Source organism: Panthera leo, chromosome E3, assembly GCF_018350215.1.
Source record: "Panthera leo isolate Ple1 chromosome E3, P.leo_Ple1_pat1.1, whole genome shotgun sequence".
NCBI classification, from domain to species: Eukaryota; Metazoa; Chordata; class Mammalia; order Carnivora; family Felidae; genus Panthera; species Panthera leo.
This window is the reverse complement of record NC_056694.1, coordinates 8,032,217-8,052,298: the sequence shown is the minus strand read 5'-3', so window position 1 is coordinate 8,052,298 and position 20,082 is coordinate 8,032,217. Positions and strand designations below refer to the sequence as shown.

The 20,082-nt window shown below is 51.6% G+C and overlaps 1 protein-coding gene across 2 annotated transcripts in view; it reads right to left on the bottom strand.

The window, feature by feature from the left end:
- The window catches only part of COL26A1 (collagen type XXVI alpha 1 chain), a 162,801-nt gene that overhangs the window by 141,626 nt on the left and 1,093 nt on the right, over positions 1 to 20,082 (bottom strand). The gene's annotated exons all lie outside the window — the stretch shown is intronic.

Here is a 20,082-nt window from a genome sequence, read left to right as displayed (position 1 = left end):
GTAGCTGCAAGGCTCTGATGGGCATTGCGCCTGGTGGCCCGCATCGCCCCGCTCCTTCCAGGCCTCCGGGGGCTCCTTGTGGCCCCCAGAATAAACCACAGCTCCCCTGCCTGGCAGGTCAGGCCCTCCATCGGAGGCCCACACTCACCTCCATCCTTGCTTCCTGCCTCTTGTTCTCAGAACCCTGGGCCCCGCCATGCCGGCCCCCTTCCTTCCCCCTCGCCGGGCCTTGCTCACTCCCCGTTCTCAACCTTCCCCCGCTCGGCCTCTTCTTGCTCCAGAACCACCTCAAATATCACCTGCTTTGGGGAGCCTCCCCAGCTCTCCTGGGTTCCACATTGCTCATGCCTCCGTTTCCTTATATCATAACTTCGTCCGGACCTCGGTGAATCCAGACCTCCTATGGTAACTGTTTGTTCTCCTCTGTTGGACTTCGAAGGCGGTGATCCCTTCTGAATCATTTCTGCACGTTCAGCAATTGACACGGTCCCTAGTAAACCGGGGGCATCTGGCGTATCTACAGAATGAATGAAGAGCCCTTGCTTCATTGAGGCTTCTGGGCAAATGTGTTAAAAGGTGGGACACGGGGTGCCTAGGTGGCTCAGTCGGTTAAGCGTCTGCCTTCAGCTCAGGTCATGATCTCACAGCTCATGGGTTCAAGCCCGCGGGGGGCTCTGTGCTGACAGCTCAGAGCCTGGAGCCTGCTTCGGATTCTGTGTCTCCATCTCTCTCTCTCTCTCTGTCCCTCCCCCGCTTATGCTCCGCCTCTCAAAAAATAAATAAGTATTTTAAAAAATTTAAAGAAGAAAGAAAGAAAGATGCCTCTCAAAAATGTAATGCAGGGCGGGGTGCCTGGGTGACTCAGTCAGTTAAGTGTCCGACTCTTGATTTCAGCTGAGGTCATGATCTCATGGTTCATGGGTTTGAGTCCTGAGTTGGGCTAGGCGCTGACAGTACAGAGCCTGCTTGGGATACTCTCTCTCCCTCTCTCTCTGTCCCTCCCCTACTTGTGCCCCCTCCCCCTCTCTCTCAAGATAAATAAACTCTTAAAAAATATATAATGCAGGAAAGGATAGTCTTTTCGACAAATGGTGTTGGGAAAACTGGATACCCACACAAAGTTCAACCATTACTTTATGCCATATACAAAAATTAACAGCAAGGGGGGCGCCTAGGTGGCTCAGTCACTTAAGCATCTGACTCTGGCTGAGGTCATGATCTTGCAGTTCGTGGGTTTGAGCCCCATGTCAGGCTCTGTGCTGACAGCTCGGAGCCTGGAGCCTGCTTCAGATTCTGTGTCTCCCTCTCTCTCCGCCCCTCCCCTTCTCACACTCTATCTCTCAAAAGTAAATAAACATTTAAAAAAATGTTTTTAAGAGTAAAACTCTTAGGGCAAAACACAGAAGAAAATATAGGGCAGAAGTTTCATGACGCTGGATTTGGCAATGATTTCTTGGATATGACAGCAAAACCACAGGCAACAAAAGCAAACCGAGATAAACTGGACTGCATCAACATGTAAAACCTTGGTGCACCAAAGTAACACAATCAAGAGTGAAAGGCAACCCATCCAGTGGGGGAAAATGTCTGTAAATCATAGATCTGATGAGTGGTTAATATCCAGAATACATAAAGAACACTTAAAACTCAACAGTCACAGCAACAACAAAAAAAAACCTGAGTTTTTATTATTTTTTATAATCTTTTTAAACGTTTATTCATTTTTGAGAGACAGAGACAGAGCACAAGCTGGGGAGGGGCAGAGAGAGGGGGAGACACAGAATCCGAAGCAGGCTCCAGGCTCTGAGCTGTCAGTACAGAGCCCGACGTGGGGCTCGAACCCACAAACCGTGAGACCATGACCTGAGCTGAAGTCGGATGCTCAACCGACTAAGCCACCCAGGTGCCCCCAAACAACCCAATTTTTAAAGTGGGCAAAAACCCTGAATAGGTATTGCTCCAGAGATGAACACAAATGACCAAGAAACACATGAAAAGATGTTCAACATCACTAATCATTGGAGAAATGCAAATCCAAACCACGATGGGATAAGGATGCTACCTTACACCATCAGGGTGGCTACTATCGAGAGAAAGAAAGAAAGAAAGAAAGAAAGAAAGAAAGAAAGATCAGAACATAAGTGTTGGCGAGAATGTGGAGAAATCGGAACCCTTTTTACACTGTTGGTAGAAATGTAAAATAGAGCATCTTCCGTGGAACACAGTATGGTGGTTCCTCAAAATATTAAAACAGAATTGCCATACGACCCTGGCATTCCACTTCTGGGTATCTACCCAAAAGAACCGAAAGCAGGGACTCTCTCCATAGCCACGTTCTTAGCAGCATTGTCTATAATAGCCAGAAGGCTGAAGAAATCGAAATACCTATCTGTCAACAGAAAGAAAATGTGGTCTGTACATACGATAGAATATTATTCAGCCTGAAACACGGAGGAAATGCTGACATCTGCTTCAACATGGATGAACCTTGAGGACGTTACGCTAACGAAATAAGCCAGTCTCACCAAAGAGCAAACACCGTATGATTCCACTTAGATGAGATACTTAGAGCAGTCAAACTCCTAGAGACAAGAAGTACAACGGTGGTTGCCCAGGGCTGGGGGAAGCCAGGAACAGGGGCTCAGTGACCAATGGGTATAGAGTTTCTGTTATGCAGATGGATGGATGGTGGGGCGCCTGGGTGGCTCAGTCGGTTAAGCGTCGGACTTCAGCCCAGGTCATGATCTCATGGTTCATGGGTTCAAGCCCCGCCTCAGACTCTATGCTGACTGTGCAGAGCCTGTTTGGGATTCTCTCTCTCCTCTCCATCTCTCTCTCGCTCGCTCTCGCTCTCTCCCTCTCCAAAAAAAAAAAAAAAAAGACCTGAGATTAAGAGTCAGACAACTGGAGCACGTGGGTGGCTCAATCGGTTTAAGCGTCGACTTGAGCTCAGGTCATGATCTCATGGATCGTGGGTTCGAGCCCCACATCGGGCTCTGTGCTGACAGCTCAGAGCCTGGAGCCTGCTTCGGATTCTGTCCCCTCTCGTCCCCTCCCCCACTTGCTCACGTGCGTGCGCTTTCTCTCAAAAATAAATAGACGTTTAAAAAAAAACATTATCTTGAAAAAAAAGTGGTTAAGGTGGTCAGTCAGTTTTATGTTATGTGTATTTCACCACAATGAAAAGAATAAAAAAATTGAGAACTTACAAAAACGGAATTATGAATGATTTCTTTCTTTCCCACTTTTCCATAGTTTCCAAACGAGCTGCAAATAAATACAATCGGGAAAAAAATAAACTTTTGTTTGAAAGGAAACGTGTCAGGCCCCTTTCACCTAAACATCTGTGCCGGCCACCCGAGTCTGAGCCCCACCGCTGCCAGGCCTGCTGGGCCGAGGGCTTTCCATCAGCTTTCTCTACCTGACACCAACATTTGGTTTCCATTCCCGGCTCTTCACATCATTCTTGGAGATCAGCTCCCGCTGGTTTCAGGTCCAGCGGAAAGAAAGCGGCTCTTGGGAGGGTCAGCTTGCATCTGGTGGGGGTGGATTTGGCTCGGCCAGTGGCAAGCTGTCTTGCCCAGACACCCCCCAGCCCCCAGAGCCCATCCATCCTGCAGACTACCCACCCACTGTCAGCAGGGCAGGTGAATTTCCTGGCGCACTGTAACCCAAGCCCCTCTCCGCTCCCCATGGGCACGGCCAGGCTCTGCTATTAATCTCGGGGCAGATCCTATATCGAAAGCTGAGACAGCTGTCCCCACGTGCAGCTGCCCCAGGCCAGCAGGCAGACAATTTCCAGCACTGCTGCCTCCCTGCCAACGGCCAAGGCTGAAAATTGGGTTTTTCCTGCCAAACCCCTTGCTCGTGCAACTGCCTGGACCCTCACGCCGCATCGGGGTCCACCGGGTTCCCCGTTCGCTCTTTGGTTCATCCCGGGTTAGAACGCAGTCCTCTGCTCCCGAGCTCAAGTGACTTGGACTCCTTAGCCTGAGAAGTCAACACGCTGGTGTCCCCAGTGGTCCTGCTGCCGTCGGATCAATAAGGGATTGTTTTAGCTCACGTTCTACGCTGGACCCTGGCTTACTCGCCATGGAAGACAAAGCCCTCTAGGATGGGGCCCTTGACCCTGAGCCCAGCTGCAGAACAAGTATGTGAAACAAGAAGAAAGCAAGCCAGGACGAGACCAGGGGAAAAGCTGCTCGTGGCAGACACACAGTCCAGAAGGCAGCACCACCCGCTCCAGGGGCCAATCCACGCCGGATTCCAAGTGTGACACGGCCGACTCTGATGGCTCGTTTAACGCTTCCCGTGGAACTGGCTGTGATAGGTCCCATCTCACAGATGTGTAAACTGATGCAGGTTAACAGCAACTTGCCCGTGGCCAGAGGGGGAGCCAAGTGTCTGACCTAATTTGCCTGACTCCAAAGTCCTGAGAGTTAGGGCCCACCCAGCACGGTCCAACTTGGCTGAGTCTTTACGAACTGACCTGCCCGCCTACGCCCGCCCAGCATGAACTTACTTGGCTTTATCACCTACTTCCAGCTCTATGTCAGCAGATGCCAGGGACACAGTGAGAACCAAGGCACATAATCCCAGACCTCCCCTCGCCCAGGAGCGTCCCTGCTAGGGTGTCTCAAGATCCCAAGCACTCACAATTTTGACCCTCTGTATTCTCTGGGACACAGCTGTGACTCAGCCCTAGCTGTGCCTGTGATTCCCCCCACAAGCACATCAACAGGCACAGAAGGACCAGAATCAGAATCAGCCTACACAGCCAGCCCCAGGCCATCCGAGGCCAACTGGACATCTAACACCCGTCTATGGTGGATGCAGCTTGCATCTGTCTCTAAGAGAGTCATGCTTGTCTCAAACACTGCCTTCTCTCCCTCAGGGATGCTTTGGGTCACCTGAGGTTCTGAGGGAACACCATCTACCTGGGACATTTGTGTGGAAGGACACACACACACCACACACACACACACACACACTGGGAGACCCTAGGACTCTCTACCTCAAAACCTCAGAGAACCACCTGAAAAACCATTAAAATATATATAGTTTTTTAATGCATGAAGGTAACTGGATATAAAACCAACATGCCCCAAATCAACAGCTTTCCTATTTGCCAGACATAAACATTTATAAATGTCAAGGAACAAAAAGAACTCATTCACGATCGCAATGAAAACTGTAAGACGCCTAAGAATAAACATAAGAAGATCTAGATAAATGGAGCCGTATACCTCGTTCCTGAAAAAACGCACAATATCATAAACGTCGAATTCTATGAATCCGTCAACACAACCTAGATCAAAATCCCAGCAGCATGTTGTACAGAACTAGAAAAAATGGTTATAAAATTCACCCCAAAGGTGGGGCGCCTGGGTGGCTCAGTCGGTTGAGCGTCCGACTTCAGCCAGGTCACGATCTCGCGGTCCGTGAGTTCGAGCCCCGCGTCAGGCTCTGGGCTGATGGCTCGGAGCCTGGAGCCTGTTTCCGATTCTGTGTCTCCCTCTCTCTCTGCCCCTCCCCCGTTCATGCTCTGTCTCTCTCTGTCCCAAAAATAAATAAAAAACGTTCAAAAAAAAAAAAATTCACCCCAAAGGAAAAAAACAAAGCCCAAGAACAGTGAAGAATATTTTTGATACAGATGAACAGTGAAGGAGGAAGTGCTCTATCAGCTAACAAGACATACAATAAGGATACAGTGATTAAAATGGTGTGGTTTGGGCACCAGATCAGATTAAGAGTTCAGAAAAAGAGCTGCGTATACCGGGAAATTTAGTATATGATAAAAGTGATATTTTGAATTGTTAAGAAAGGGTGGATTATTCAACAGAAGCATAAGGGGAGGTTTGGAGGAAAAACTAAAATCAAATCCCGAACTCACAGCCTACATAAAACCTTGGGGTGGGGAAGGCCGTGCCCTTATGATGACTCTTCATGCAAGGTTGAGTCTTCACAGGCTTTTGATGCTCCAAGCCTCTTTCAGTATTAACACTGTTTGAAATCCAGGATTAACCGAACTCTCCAAGGACCCAAATATCTGGTGTGCCTTTCCCTCTTCATTTCTGCTTGTGTAGTGGGCTAAATAATGACCCCCCAAAGATGTCCTCATCCTAAGCCTTGCGAATATGTTATCTTACACGGTTAAAGGGACTTGGCAGGTTCTTGAGGTGGGGAGATGATCCTGGATAATCCAGTGGGCCCAACCTAATCACAAGGGTCCTTATAAGATGAAAATCAGAGTCAGAGAGGCAGGAAATGTTGGAAAGAGAGGGTGGAGGGTGCCCTTTGAAGACAGAGGAAGGACCTACCCATCAGGTAACGCAGGCAACCCCCAGAAGCTGGAAAAAGCAAGGAAATGGATGCTCGCCTGGAGCCTCCAGGAGGACCAGTCCTTCGAAGCTCTTTCAGCCCAGTGAGACCCATTTCGGACTTCTGACTCGAGAAATATAAGATAATAAATCTGTGTATTGTTTCAAGCCACAGTGTTTGCGGTCATTTGTTAACAGCAGCAACAGAAAGCTAATACAGCTTGCAAAGCATTAGTCCTTTTGTGGGATACTCTCTGCAAGAACCTAGAGATACGGCCCCAAACAAGACAGACGCATCCTCCGCCCTCCAAAAACTCACAGTCTCAGTGTAGACAACTATTAACTAATTACCAATCAATTAATTAGAGGATGGACTGAGAGTTATCATGAGCTCCTAGGTATGAGGGCAAGCCCCAAGGGCATTTGACAGAAAGGCCTGGCCTTTCTTCTGGGGACAGCAAAAGGTTCCCTGAAGATGTGATGTTTAAGCGCAGCTCCGAGCTTTGGGCGATTGTTAGTTAGGCCAAGAGATGCAGAGATGCTGAAAGCAGGAAGCAGTCTGAGGTCAAAGGCAGCTGGCGGGGAGCAGAGGACTCAGAGAGACAAGGAGCAGGTGAAGGGGTCTCTCCCCTAAGCTCAGCTGTGTCTCCAGGAAGGCACACGTATGTGTTCCAAGCTCCGGAATGAAGAGATTCAGGGTCCGAGCTTACTGTCATCGTCAGCCATGGGACACAAGAGAGAAAGAGCCTGGAAAACCCCGGAGAGGCCCGGGATTCCATCACTTCAGAAACGGCGGGTGCCCAGGCAGGCCGAGCCTTCTCGGAACCGGAGTCAGCCCGTGTGGCCGAGTCAATCACAGAGGCAGGCGCAGGAAGAGGAAAAGTGCTGATTCCCCAACTAAGCCCTTCCAGGGCGGCAGGAATGACAAAAATGTCAGATGCCAGAGGCAACGGGCCTGGGCGCAGACAGCCGGAGCCAAATCAGAAGGAAACTGTCACTTTCTGCGCACAGGCTTCCCGACCTAGCCGGGTGCACGCAGGCTCTGGCGCCTCCGGGGCCCCGCAGGGCGGGCAAGGTCAGCGGCCAGCCTGCACGGGCCTGGCTCCAGAGCTGCTCCCCAGGGAGAGATGGAACTCTAAGCCTTTCACGGTGGCTCCAACCAGGGCAGACCCGCTGCTGGGCCTCCTGAGTGGCAGGAACTGGGGCGGGGGGGCGGGGGGGGGGTGGCCTCGGCAAATGCCACACAGTCCCTGCTCTTCCATAACAAGGAAGGGGGCAGGGGACCAGATACGTGCAAACAGAAACATAAAATGTTTGGGCTGCAAGCTGCAGCCAGTCACGGGTACAAGTAACACGCACACGCACACACACACACACACACACACAGAGCAAACACCCAACTTCCTTCCCGCAAGCGCTGGCGAACCCCCATTCTTGCTCAGAGAGGTCGAAGTCGTCCGGTGGGGCCCTCGTTCCGGGGGGCAGGAACGCGCTGCATTACAACTAGTCTGCATCTTTAACAAACACACTTCCTTGTTTGATCTCACCCAATCCTATTAGTTTCATGTTACTCTGGAGGCACCGAGTCAATGAAAGGAAGGGCCGGCCCGGCTGTGTGTCCCCCAGCCAATCATGACAGGTCCAAAGAAGCCCTGTCCCCCAATCTGGGGGCCTAACACGGTCTCAATCTCCAGGACAGGAAACTCATCAGAATCTCGGGGCCCTTACGGGCATCTCAGGGCCCCCAGACCCTCCAACGTGCTCCCCCATCATGTCCTGGGGGCAACCCTGTATGCTCAGCCCCCACGTGGCTGGTGGGTTCAGCTGCGAGTGTGGACCAGCCCCCACCCCTCACTCAAGGCCTTGAAAACCCAAGCAGCATCCTCAAGGATATGGGAAAGGACAGGACCCTTGCTCCTGTACTGCCCCGGCTCCCCAGCAGCACCAGGGCAGGCCACTGCAGGGTGAGGTCAGAAATGCCCCTGGTGATATTGCTTAAGACCAGCTCCCAAAGGGCAAAAGGCACTGTAAACCGCTGAGGCATTAACCTTGACCCACTAGGCCAGCGTTTCCAGAGCATGTCGTCTGGAACACCATCCAACCAAAACTCTCCCCAGAAAAGGAGTCGGTAACCTCGGTGTCTGTGAAACCGCATTTTCCAAGCTTTGCAAGGCGCACTGGCACCCTGCTCAGTCTGCGAAAGCCTTTATCATCGCTCGAGGTCGCAAAGAGTGTTTACTAGATATTGTCCTAAGCGCTTTGTTAACGTTAGCTCATGTAAGCCCCGCACGACAGGATGAAATAAAGACGAAGATCAGCCCCCTTTTGCAGAGGAGGAGAGAGGTCAGGTGACTCGATCAGGGCCACCCAGCGCCCGGATTCACACCCTCCTTCTTTATTAGGGAAACTCTCCAGCTCGGTTCGCAAGCACTTCCCGAACTCTCTCTTGTGACTCCCATTAACACCCGACAGAATGAGCTCCGGAAATGTCACTACGGGGCACCGGGGAGCCGGCAAAGGTCAGCTGGCAAAGGTCAGCTTTCCACAGCCCACACAGCACTCCGGAGGCAGCCGAGGGGTGAGGCGGATGGAGAGGCCGAGGAGGTGGGGTCCTGCCTCTCTACACCCCACCCCATCCCGAGCGTTACAGAATTAACCTGGACTGGGTCCAGCTCCTTTCAAGGTGGTCTCGTACAGGCCCCCGAAGAAACATCCATCCACGCCCTGGTTTCTGGGAGGCAAGAAAAAGGAAGACCGGGCAGGAGAGGCTGGGGACCCTGGACTCCTCAGCGAGAACAGTGTGCCTTGTGTCTACTTCCCTAGGATCGGCTGCAGGATTCCCAAAAATCCTCTAACTTAGTTATTGTTCCTCTCTTCCCTGCCCCAGGCGGAGCTGGTCAGGCTCCAGCTCATACACTCTCGAAGCGGCAATGAAGTGTTGGCCGGTTCAAGCCAAGAGAAGCCTGGAGTAGTGTTCCGATTGCCATAGGAATTGTTTCTCTGGGAATGGATGTTAAAATAACAGACAAGCCGGGGGTGGGGAGAGGAGAGGAGAGCGAGACTCAGAAAACCCGGGGGCCTCAGGAAAAATCTTCACCAGATATTTACATAGAGGCCATTCCGTGTGATTTTCAGAAAAAGTCCCCCTTTTGCACCCATTTCTACTTCAAAGGAAGAAGCGGGACCCCCTCAAGCTGATGGCCTCCGTGGCTCCTTTCAATGTGGCTTCCAGAGCTGACCTGCTCTGGGCACAAAGGGCAGACCTCCTTCCTGGACCCCTCAGCACGACAGACCTGCAGGAGGGCAGAGGTCACGGCCTCAGTTTCCCAGAGGAGAGAGGTCAAGGCCTTTGTTCTTTCATTCGCTCAACAGGCAGCCACTGAATCCTGACGCGTGCAAGCGTCACGAAAACCCCGTGGAGGAAAAACACGCAAGTATTTTATTAAAACGAAAGGTGCGTGAACGGCGTGCTTTGCTGCCTTTTCAAAGCTGAGAAAAGACCGTGATCCTTGCAACGTTCCAAGGAGCAAAGCAGCCGGCCCGCAACATCCCCGGGCCCCGGGCAGGGCCGGGAGCCCTGGTCATCAACCTGCCCCGGCCTATCAGCGGCCCACCAAGCGGCCGGGAGCTGCCGACACGGTCTGTTAGCTGGCTCCCCTCCCACCAGCAAAGCTAGCACAAGGGCCACCGTAACCATGTTTAGACATAAAACCCAAGCTCCTCAGGGTGGCAGGAAGGTGGCTTTGCACTCAGGCTCCAAAGGCCTGGCCTTTCCAGCCCTTCTGAACGCACCTGCACTCACCATATAAAACCACAGTCCTGCCTCCCAGCCTTCACACGGCTCTTTCGTCCTCCCAAAATGCCCTCCCCTGTCATTGCCAAGAAGACTCCTATTCATCCTACAAGACCCACTTCGGGGCACCTGGGTGGCTCAGTCAGTTAAGCATCTGACTCTTGGTTTCAGCTCAGGTCATGGTCTCGTGGTTCACGAGTTCAAGCCCCACGTCAGGCTCTGTGCTGCCAGTGGGGAGCCTGCCTGGGATTCTCCCTCTCCCTCTCTCTCTCTCTCTGCCCCTACCACATCTCTCTCTTTCTCTCTCTCTCTCTCTCTCTCAAAATAAATAAGCTTTAAAAAAAAGGCCCACTTTGAAAGTGACTTCCTGGGAAGCGCTCAACACGTAGCCTTGATCGACCAGGCCAGTGTTTCCCAAAGCATAGAGCCCAGATACTGCCCAGTCACCAGCCCAAACACAACGTTTACTACCACATTTTTCTAAACACATTATGAACTCATTTCAGCCCTAGAATAACCTTATGAAGTAAACACCATAATCATCCCCATTTTACAGAGGACAAAACTGAGGCACAAAGATGCCCACACTTACACACGCCCAAACTCCCCTAGACAAGTGATCGCTCCTACACCCCGTGCCTGCCCGTCACACTCCACACACACCCACGAGGTAGCAAATACCACCCTCGCTCTGGGGTCTGAACGCCACCAGTTTCTGAGCTCATCAAGGGCAGAGGCCCGGCCGATCACCGATCACCCCGCAGCCTCCAGCACAAAGCACGCAAAACAGTAACATCCTAAAGGTAAAGCACCAGGGTCCCTGTGATCCAGTCACAGATTCAAGGCCTCCCGGATGTGATCGTGCCAGCCCCCCCCCCCCAGCAGTGTGCCCCTGCCCCCACATTTCAGTCTCCAGCTCCAGCCCACCTACAGGGTTCAGTGATGATCAGGTGGTTGAATGCCCGGTTAGGTAAGTTCACACTCCCAAGGAGGTGGGGGTGGGTGGGCAGGGCCGGCTTGTGCATCCAGGTCCCAGGTGGACTGGCCAGGGCCCCGCTAGGGAGGAAACAGGGAGGAGAAATGATTCCACCCACAGGGAAGGAAAGCGGGAAGTGAGTTCTCTGGGTGAAAACCACAATCACAGATCCAAGAGGCACAGAGAGCTGCCCACAGAGCGGGGAGGTCAGTCCGGGAAAGCTTCCCGAAGGAAAGGCCTTTGTGGCTGCCCCATAATAGAATGGAGTAAGGTCTGGGGGAGGCGTTTGGGTTAAAGAGGGGACACACCAAGCACTTCACCTAGGCTGAAACCAGAAAGGGACTTCAGAGTCAGAGGCGGGAGGGCCAGGCATGGGAATGAGGGGGAGAGGGGAAAGCAAAGAGACTCCCACATTCCCCCAGGGCAGGGGGTCTCTCAGGCAGGTCTTAACACAGAGGGGCTGTGGAATCAATTTTCTGAGTCTTGGCAAGCACTTTTTTTTATGAACTCGATAGAATACAATAAAAAAGAGAACACCACATATGGTAACGGTAAGCATTATTCTGTGAAACTTGTTTCAGACGTACGTTTCAGGCGAGTGCGCACACATAAGCAAGGGGACTCGGTCACCACAGGGAGGGTATTTCCTGTTATCGGTCGTGATGAAAGAATCTCAAAAAACGCTATTCTCCATGCAGGGCTTCCTAAACCTGGCTGCACGAAAAACCCCGGGGGAGGCCACTGAAATCCAGATCTCCAGGCTCCAGATTGTCCGAGTCATGGATAGGTCTGGATGGCCGATCCTTTTACCTCCTCAGTTCATCGTGATCGGCCAGTCACTGCCCTGTGGTTTAGGGGACGCGACACCTGAAACATGGGAGCAAGACCGTCTAAACAACTTTGGAGCACAGGCAAGAGGGAAATGCGGGGCCCCTCACTCCAAAAGATGGGGAACACATACCAGGAAAGGTACGACATTACAAAGCTTTTTCTCTTTCTTCTCGGGCCTCTCTCACAGGTGGGTGACGTCCCCCTCGGCGCCTACAGTCTAACGGGGGCTGAAGAGGTCCAGCAGGGAAGATACTAGAAGGGAACGCGTGGACACAGACAGCTTAACTCTGTCATTGTGATGGAGCCTTCTGGAATGGGGACATGCGGGGAAAGGCCATCTAATTCTGAAGAACTGGGGACGTACCTGTGGAAACTCGCTCTGTATCTCGCCAGAGGTAACGTTTACACGGACCTGTCTTAAACCTAAAAAACGGGAGCCCCACCCTGGGCACTGTGCTTTCCGGGGCCTGCATCTGGCCTGCCTCCAGCCACACCCCTCCCCACAGGGCAAGGAAGGAGGCTGTGGGCCCAAAGGGACATCGTCCCCAAAACCACAGGCACCCTCGCAGACCAAGTGCAGGTACCTGGGGCCTGGGATTCCCTCCCCCACAGCTAGACACACTCGGGCATGAAGTGTGGCCACGTGGCGGTTGGTAGGGCAGGGTGAGAGGTCCTGGGCTAGACTCAAGTGCCCACAGTGGGTGCGTGAGGCCGCACCAGGGGCAAGGTGTCGGGCGGAACAAGGAGAGAAGTGAAAGGTGGATCTCCCCGAACCGCTGAATTCCAGCATAAAACTCAAGGAGGCTAAGAGTTCCAAATATGAGCCTCACCCCCATCCCCAGGTCATTGGGAGGGTAGGTCTATCAAGGTCGATAACACAACAGATTTTATTTAACAGTTTGTAAGCTTGATTTACGACTTATAAATACTTAGACATATGGCGTGAGGGCTTTCATCAGCGCCCCGCAAACGCGAGGGGTGGGCCAGGCTTGCGGGTGGCGTAGGCCAGGGAAGTCCCCTCACATCCCCACAGGGCCACTTTGTCCCAGAATCACTAAATTGGCTCTTCAAAATGTACCCCAAAGGGGGCGCCTGGGTGGCTCAGTCAGTGAAACGTCTGACTTCAGCTCAGGTCATGATCACGCGGTTCGTGGGTTCGAGCCCCATGTTGGGCTCTGTGCTGACGGCTTGGAACCTGGAGCCCGCTTCAGATTCTGTGTCTCCCTCTCTCTCTCTGTCCCTCCCCTGCTCATGCTCACGCTCTCTCCATCTCTCTCTGTCCCTCCCCTGCTCGTGCTCTCTCTCTCAAAAATAAATAAACATTAAAAAAATTAAAACAGGGGCGCCTGGGTGGCCCAGTCGGTTGAGCGTCTGACTTCAGCTCAGGTCCTAATCTCACAGTTTGTGAGTTCGAGCCCCACATCAGCCTCTCCACTCTCAGCGCAGAGCCTGCTTTAGATCTTCTGTCCCCCTCTCTCTCTCTGCACCTCCCCCACTGGGGCGCACACACACTCTTTCTCTCAAAAATAATGCAGCCCTTAACGAACAGTGATGAAGACAACGGTTATCAAAACCTGCTAACATCACAAGAGAAAAAGAAACTACCAGATGGTGTGTGATTCTTAATACAATTGTTGACGGAAGAATACTACACAACCAAAGAGGTAATTTTGCCCAAACAATAATAATAAGGAAGAGAAGGAGACAGAACCAAAATCTACTCAAGCTTCTGTTTAATTTCCAATATTCTGGAAATACCGAGGACAGAGGAACGTGTTAACAGGCACCATGAGGATATAATCAACAAAATCCCGAACAAGGAGAGGCGCCTGGGTGGCTCAGTCTGTTGAGCATCCGACTCTGGATTTTGGCTCAGGTTATGATCCCAGGGACATAGGACCGAAACTCACACCCGGCTCTGCGCTGGGTGTTGGGAGCCTTCTTGAGATTTTCTCTCTCTCTCTCTCTCTCTCTCTCTCTCTGTCCCTCCCCCATACACGTGCCCTTGCTCACATGTGTGTGCACAGGCGTGCGCTCTCTCACTCTCCCTCTCAACAAAATCCTGAACAAGGAAACCTCGACGAGGCCTGGTTTCTTCAAGAAATAAATTGCAGAGAGAAGAGAAGAAGAAACCTGCAGACAGTGGTTATTTTGGTGAATGTCAAACACCCGGATTTCCAGGGAAAAAAAAGTCATGTCCTCCTGTATTAGCCTGGGGCACCATCGCAAAATACATCCTAGACTGAGTGGCTTAAATGTTTCTTTCTCACAGATATGGAGGCTGGCAAGTCCAGGATGAAAATGCCAGCAGATTCCGTTCCTGGTGAGAGCCTCTTCCAGGCTGGCAGGAAGGCTGCCTGTTCACCGTGTCTTCACGTGGCAAAGAGAAAGAGAGAGAGTGTGTGTGTGCGCGTGCTCTGCTCTCTCTCTTCCCTTTCTTTCTTTTTTAAAAAAATTTTTTAATGTTTATTTATTTCAGAGAGACAGAGAGACAGAGCGTGAGCAGTGGAGGGTCAGAGAGAGAGGGAGACACAGAATCCGAAGCAGGAGCCAGGCTCTGAGCTGTCAGCACAGAGCCCGACGTGGGGCTCGAACCCATGAACCGCGAGATCATGACCAGAGCCCAAGTCAGACGCTCAACTGACTGAACCACCCAGGCGCCACTCCCTTCCCTTTCTTATAAGGACAGGCGTGCCATCATGGGGACCCCAACCTCATGACTTCATCTAAACCTAATTGCTTCCAGAAGGCCTACCTTCAAATGCCATCATATTGAGGACAGGGCTTCACCATAGGAATTTTGAGGGGACAAAAATACTCAGTTCGTAACACCCCCTGATTGATATGACATGACATGATATGACATGACATGACATGACATGACATGACATGATATACTGGACCAACTATGAAGCACTCTTGCCTCCCCCCGAAAAATGACATGACATGACATGACATGACATGATATGATATACTGGACCAACTATGAAGCACTCTTGCATCCCCCCGAAAAAGAGATCCTAAATATAATCAAACCTTTACATCTAATCTCCAATATAGAACAAACACAGGCAGTAGAAGATCAAATCAATGACACCACTTGGAAGCAATCAGCCTAATCTGGAACATGGGCACCTACAGGACAACCGGCCTTCTGACAAGTCAATGGCTTGAGGGGGGAAAAGCATTCTTGTCAAGGAGAGAGGACTTTCCTACAGTGAGAGACTAAAAAGGCACAAGAACGAAAGCAGATCATGAGTAGATCCGGATCTGAACAAACTAACAATAAGGGAACACTTTCTGGACAGTTGGAGAAAATCTGAATGTGGATTGGATTTGGGATCCAATAAGAAGTAAGAAGGAACAGTAATATGAATAAGGAATGACTGTAAGTCTGTTAAACGTTGGCATGGTAGTGTATACAGAATATTACAAGTAAAATGGACGTGAGCCTGGGATTTGCCTTCAAATGCCCCAAGGGCATTTGATCTCAGGGTGGTGAGTTCAACTCACACATTGGGCATGGAGCCTACTTAAAAAAAAAAAAAAAAAAACTGTAAAATGCTTCACACACCCAAACAGAATGCGTGTGTGTGTGTGTGTGTGCGTGTGTGTGCGTGTTGGGCGGGAAGAAGGGAACCGGGTAAGTGTGGCAAAATGCAACAGTTAACAAAGCCCAGTGAGGGTACACGGGGACTTATTTTGCTGCCTACTTGTGTACAGGTTCGACAGCTTCCACAGAAAAAAATTTTAGATATCATATTTTTATTTTCATGTATTGTTTTCTCTTTTTTGAGAGAGAGAGAGAAAGAGTAGGGGAGGGGGCAGAGGGAGAGAGAGAGAATCCCAAGCAGGCTCCATGCTGTCAACGCAAAGCCCTATGCAGGGCTTGATCCCACAACCCTAGGATCACGGCCTGAGCCAAAATCAAGTCGGGCACTCAACGGACTGAGCCACCCAGGTGCCCCTAAATACCATATTTTTAAATGTCCCCCAATTCAAAATGTTCAAGTTCAGAGAGAACAGCGGTTCCAGCTGGGTGTGATTTTGTCCCCTAGGGGACATCTGGCCGGGTCAGGAGACGTTTTTCGGTTGTTCGAGTTGGGGGCAAGGCTATGCTCCTGGTGTTCAGTGGGGAGAGGCCAGGACATCCTGCGACACACAGGACGGCTGCACAACAAGATTACCCGGTCCACAGTGTCAAGGGTACCAAGGTTGAGAGACCTTGAGACAGACATATGCAGAATATTCTAGGTGCTCATGGGAGGGCACCGCAAGCAAATCAAACAGCAGATGCAAGGAAACAGAAACAACTAATACGATGTAGCTGGCATAGAGGACAAAAGATGGGCTTTAAAAAGTCAGACTTTAGGAGCATCTGGGTGGCGCAGTCGGTTAAGTAAGTGTCCCCCTCGGTTCCAGCTCAGATCACGATCTCACAGTTCGTGGGTTCGAGCCCCACCTCGGGCTCTCTGCCGACAGCGCAGAGCCTGCTTGCGATTCTCTCTCCCTCTCTCTCTGCCCCTCCCCTGCTTGTTCTCTCTCTCTCTCAATAAATAAACTTAAAAACATTGATTTGAAGGCAGCCTTTATACGTGACACCGGAGACGGTGGGTTTTATCATAAAGCCCAAGGCTGCCCAATACATCACACCTGCCTCCACTTTCCTGCCCCACAGCCACGGTGACATCGCTCAGTTGTCATGGTCCTCTTCACAGAGCCCAGACTGCACCTCGGAATCCTCCTTAACCCACTGGCCGGGGCAGCTCCTACTTAGTCACTAAGAGTTGACCTAAGAACTGAAACCTGTCTGTCAAGCTGAGGCAGGAGGTGGTGGGCGACCCAAGGGCTTTACAGAGGAGAGCAAGAAAAAGGTCCATCGGGCAGCGGCACGGAAGAGGAAGACAGATCCTTGTAGAACTAAAACGGGCCCCACCAGACAGTGGCTAAGTTGGTCACGGACGATGCCACACAGCCTCGCCGTCACAGGGCGGGCCACACACAGCCAGTTCCTGGGCAGAGAGACGGGAAGCCCCGATGCCAGACCCCATCACCACTACCGAGGCGCAATAACGTCGCTGACGCGGATGGACAGCCCTCCTGAGCCTCCAGAAGAAGGCTGGAGGATCCTCTGGCCGTGGCCCTCCCGCCGGATGACAAGGCTGTGGGACCAAGAGGGTGTGCCCATCCGGGCCATCCTCCGGGACAGACCCCGCAGCCCGTATGCCCACTTCTAGGCCACGGGCGTGGAGTGAACTTGTAGGACACGCAGCTCGAAGGGCCCATAAGGCCCCTCACCCCATTTCCGGAACAGAATTCTATGGCATCTATGAATTCCTCATTGACCTGGCTTTCCAGGTCATTGAGAAGGTACACTCACCGAGGGTGGTGGACAGAACCCACTTACGGAGCTTCCGTTAGCCTGAGTCATAGCATGTAGACATGTGGCCTTACGGCGCCTGGGCTCCATTTGCTCTCACGCCTCGGGCCCTACACAGGGGGAAGTGGTTTCTGGAATGCGCGTTCTTCTTCAGGGGAGAAGCCAAAAACAACTTTGTCTTTTGTCCCCTGCCCCACGAACCCACTCTCTGGACGCATTCATTCCTTCCTCTGCTGAAATCTGGGCACATCCCACATCTCCTCTGGTTTCTCCTAGTCAGAAGAACACATCCACACCAAGAATCGATATTAAAGCTTTTTATCTTTAACCAAATTCAAACGTCTCCCTCCACTAGATGCACAACACAGATAGGCCGTGGGGCCCTTCTCTGGTCTCATCCTTGTGCCCTGATCACTCGCAGCTGCTCTGGCCCCTTTAGGGTCGGATATAGAAGGGAGGAGGAGACAAGGGACAAGACCCCCCAGTAAACATCTGTGGCAGAGGAGGGAGGGAGGGAAGGAGGGAAAGAGAAAGGGGAGTGAGCGACACTTGCATCCTTTAAAGAGTTTCACAAATGTATTCTACTTACGAGGGTAGAATCAAAAACGGTGGGGGGGGGGCATTGGGGGCTCAGTTCTTTTATTTTTAAGTTTTATTAAGTTTTTTTAAGTTTATTTATTTATTTTGAGAGGGAGAGAGAGAGAGAGCATGAGCCAGGAAGAGACAAAGAGAAAGAATCCCAAGCAGGCTCTGTACTGAGAGCGGAGAGCCCGATGCGGGGCTCGAACTCATGAGCTGTGAGATCAGGACCCGAGCCGGTCAGACCCTTGACGCCCTGAGCCATCCAGGCGCCCCGGGGGCTCAGTTCTCAGTGCGGCCCTGCACGTCCACGAGTGCCGCAGTTCCCTTCAGCTTTCATTTGGCAACTGAACGGCTCTCTGGCCAGCAAAAACCATTGGTGGCCCATATGCAGGGTTGCTAGATTCTTCTGGAAACAGCCCTCTGAGGAAGTGGGGTCCTCTTCGTTTTTGCCAAAGTTGCTCCCACAGAGGGGTCCACCCTGGGCTTCTGACAGAGGCGACCGGAGCAGAGCACCCCGGTTTGGGCAAGATGCCCCCAGCACATGTCAGACCCAGACAGGCCCAGGCCCAGAAGGGTGGGCGCAGGGGAAACACAGACCACATCCAAAACTCGGATGCCAACAGGAGCAATGCCATGAACTGAAGGGAGACTATTTGTCAGAAACAGCTCTGTCACTTGGCCCGGAGGCTGAGACCAAGCCACTGTAAACACACATACGGAGGCAAAGCGGAGGCCAAGGCTGCGAAGGGCGCCGTGCCAAACGTCGTCTCCAAGCCCTCTGCTTCTGGGGCTCTTGAATTTCAAGGACACAGGCCACCTGTGACTGATCGCTCACGAGACCCAGGAACGTACGACACCATCCAGCTCAAGCCCGCCATGCCCACGTGGGACTTTGCATAGCGGAGCTCAGTGGCGCTCTGGACATCAATCTCCAGCATCTGGAACCTGCCCCGAGCCTCCTTAACACCTCGTAGTATCCTATTTAGGAATCCATTTTCCACAGCTTCATCCAGATCCTTCCTGAACCTAATTATACCTTCTCCCGGCTCCCATCCTGGTAGAAAGAGTGCTGGAAGATTACCACAATTGTCTGGGCCTCTTTTTATTTACGCTAAAACAGTCCCTTCCAAGTTTCTGTGGCGGTCCCCAAGTCGCACCCCACCAAACGCCAGAACATCCGTCCCCATCCACTCACTTCCTTCAAGGACCTCACCTCTGGCTCTTCTCAGCATGCATGTTTCACCGTGCGGAAGCTTTCCTTTTCTTTTTCTTTTCCTTCCCACACTTTTTAATTGCAAAAAATAACACAGGAATGTATGCTCCTTGTAAAAGATGCAAACAGGACACCGGGACACCAAGGGAGAAGATGGAAGCCCACCCACCTTCCACCCCTGCCCTCCGACCTCCGGACTCTCCCGATAGGTAACTGCAGGAAATGTTTGCCTATGGATTTTTTCTGGGCGTACATCCCCATAAACCAGAACGTTTTTTCATAAATGAGATCATGTTATACAGATCACTCTACAACTTGAAAAGCTTGTTTTTTTCAGACTATCCTCATATGCGGAGGATGAGTGTGGAGCCCACACTGCTGTGGGTGTCTGGAGAAGAATACTAATAGAAGCCATGGGTAAGTATTTCCAAACAAAATGAGGGAAATAAAATTGTATGCAAAGTTTTCCAGAAGCACTTTGTGTGTGTGTGTGTGTGTGTGTGTGTGTGTGTGTGTGTGTGTGTGTGTGCGTGTGTGCGCGCGCGCGCTTTCCTGAGTCTCGCCTTGCCCAGCCATTAAGCATACAGCCTGCCCCGCACAAAACATCCCTGCTTCCCCCGAACTATATAAGACATTCATTTCCAGGATTCATCTTGATAGTTCTCCGGGCTTTGGTAAATAAATATCACACAGGAGAAGTCGCTGGGACCTGTCTCTTGCCTTCCTCCATAACAATAAGCAGAGTGGTGCGGTAGAAAGGACAGGATTGGGAGAAAGCAGACAGAAGGTCAGTCCTGAGTTGCCACTAACTTGGGGACCTCCCCCTGGGGCTCCATTTCCTCACCCGAAGGAAAGATAACGCTGTAATAGGTACCCCTGGAGGGGGTTTAGGATCCAAAGACACGGAAGGTACGAATGCACGTTGTGTGCTCTAGAGAGCCATCACAACTCTGTGAGTTGTAATTATTAAATGAGGAAATGCTGAAT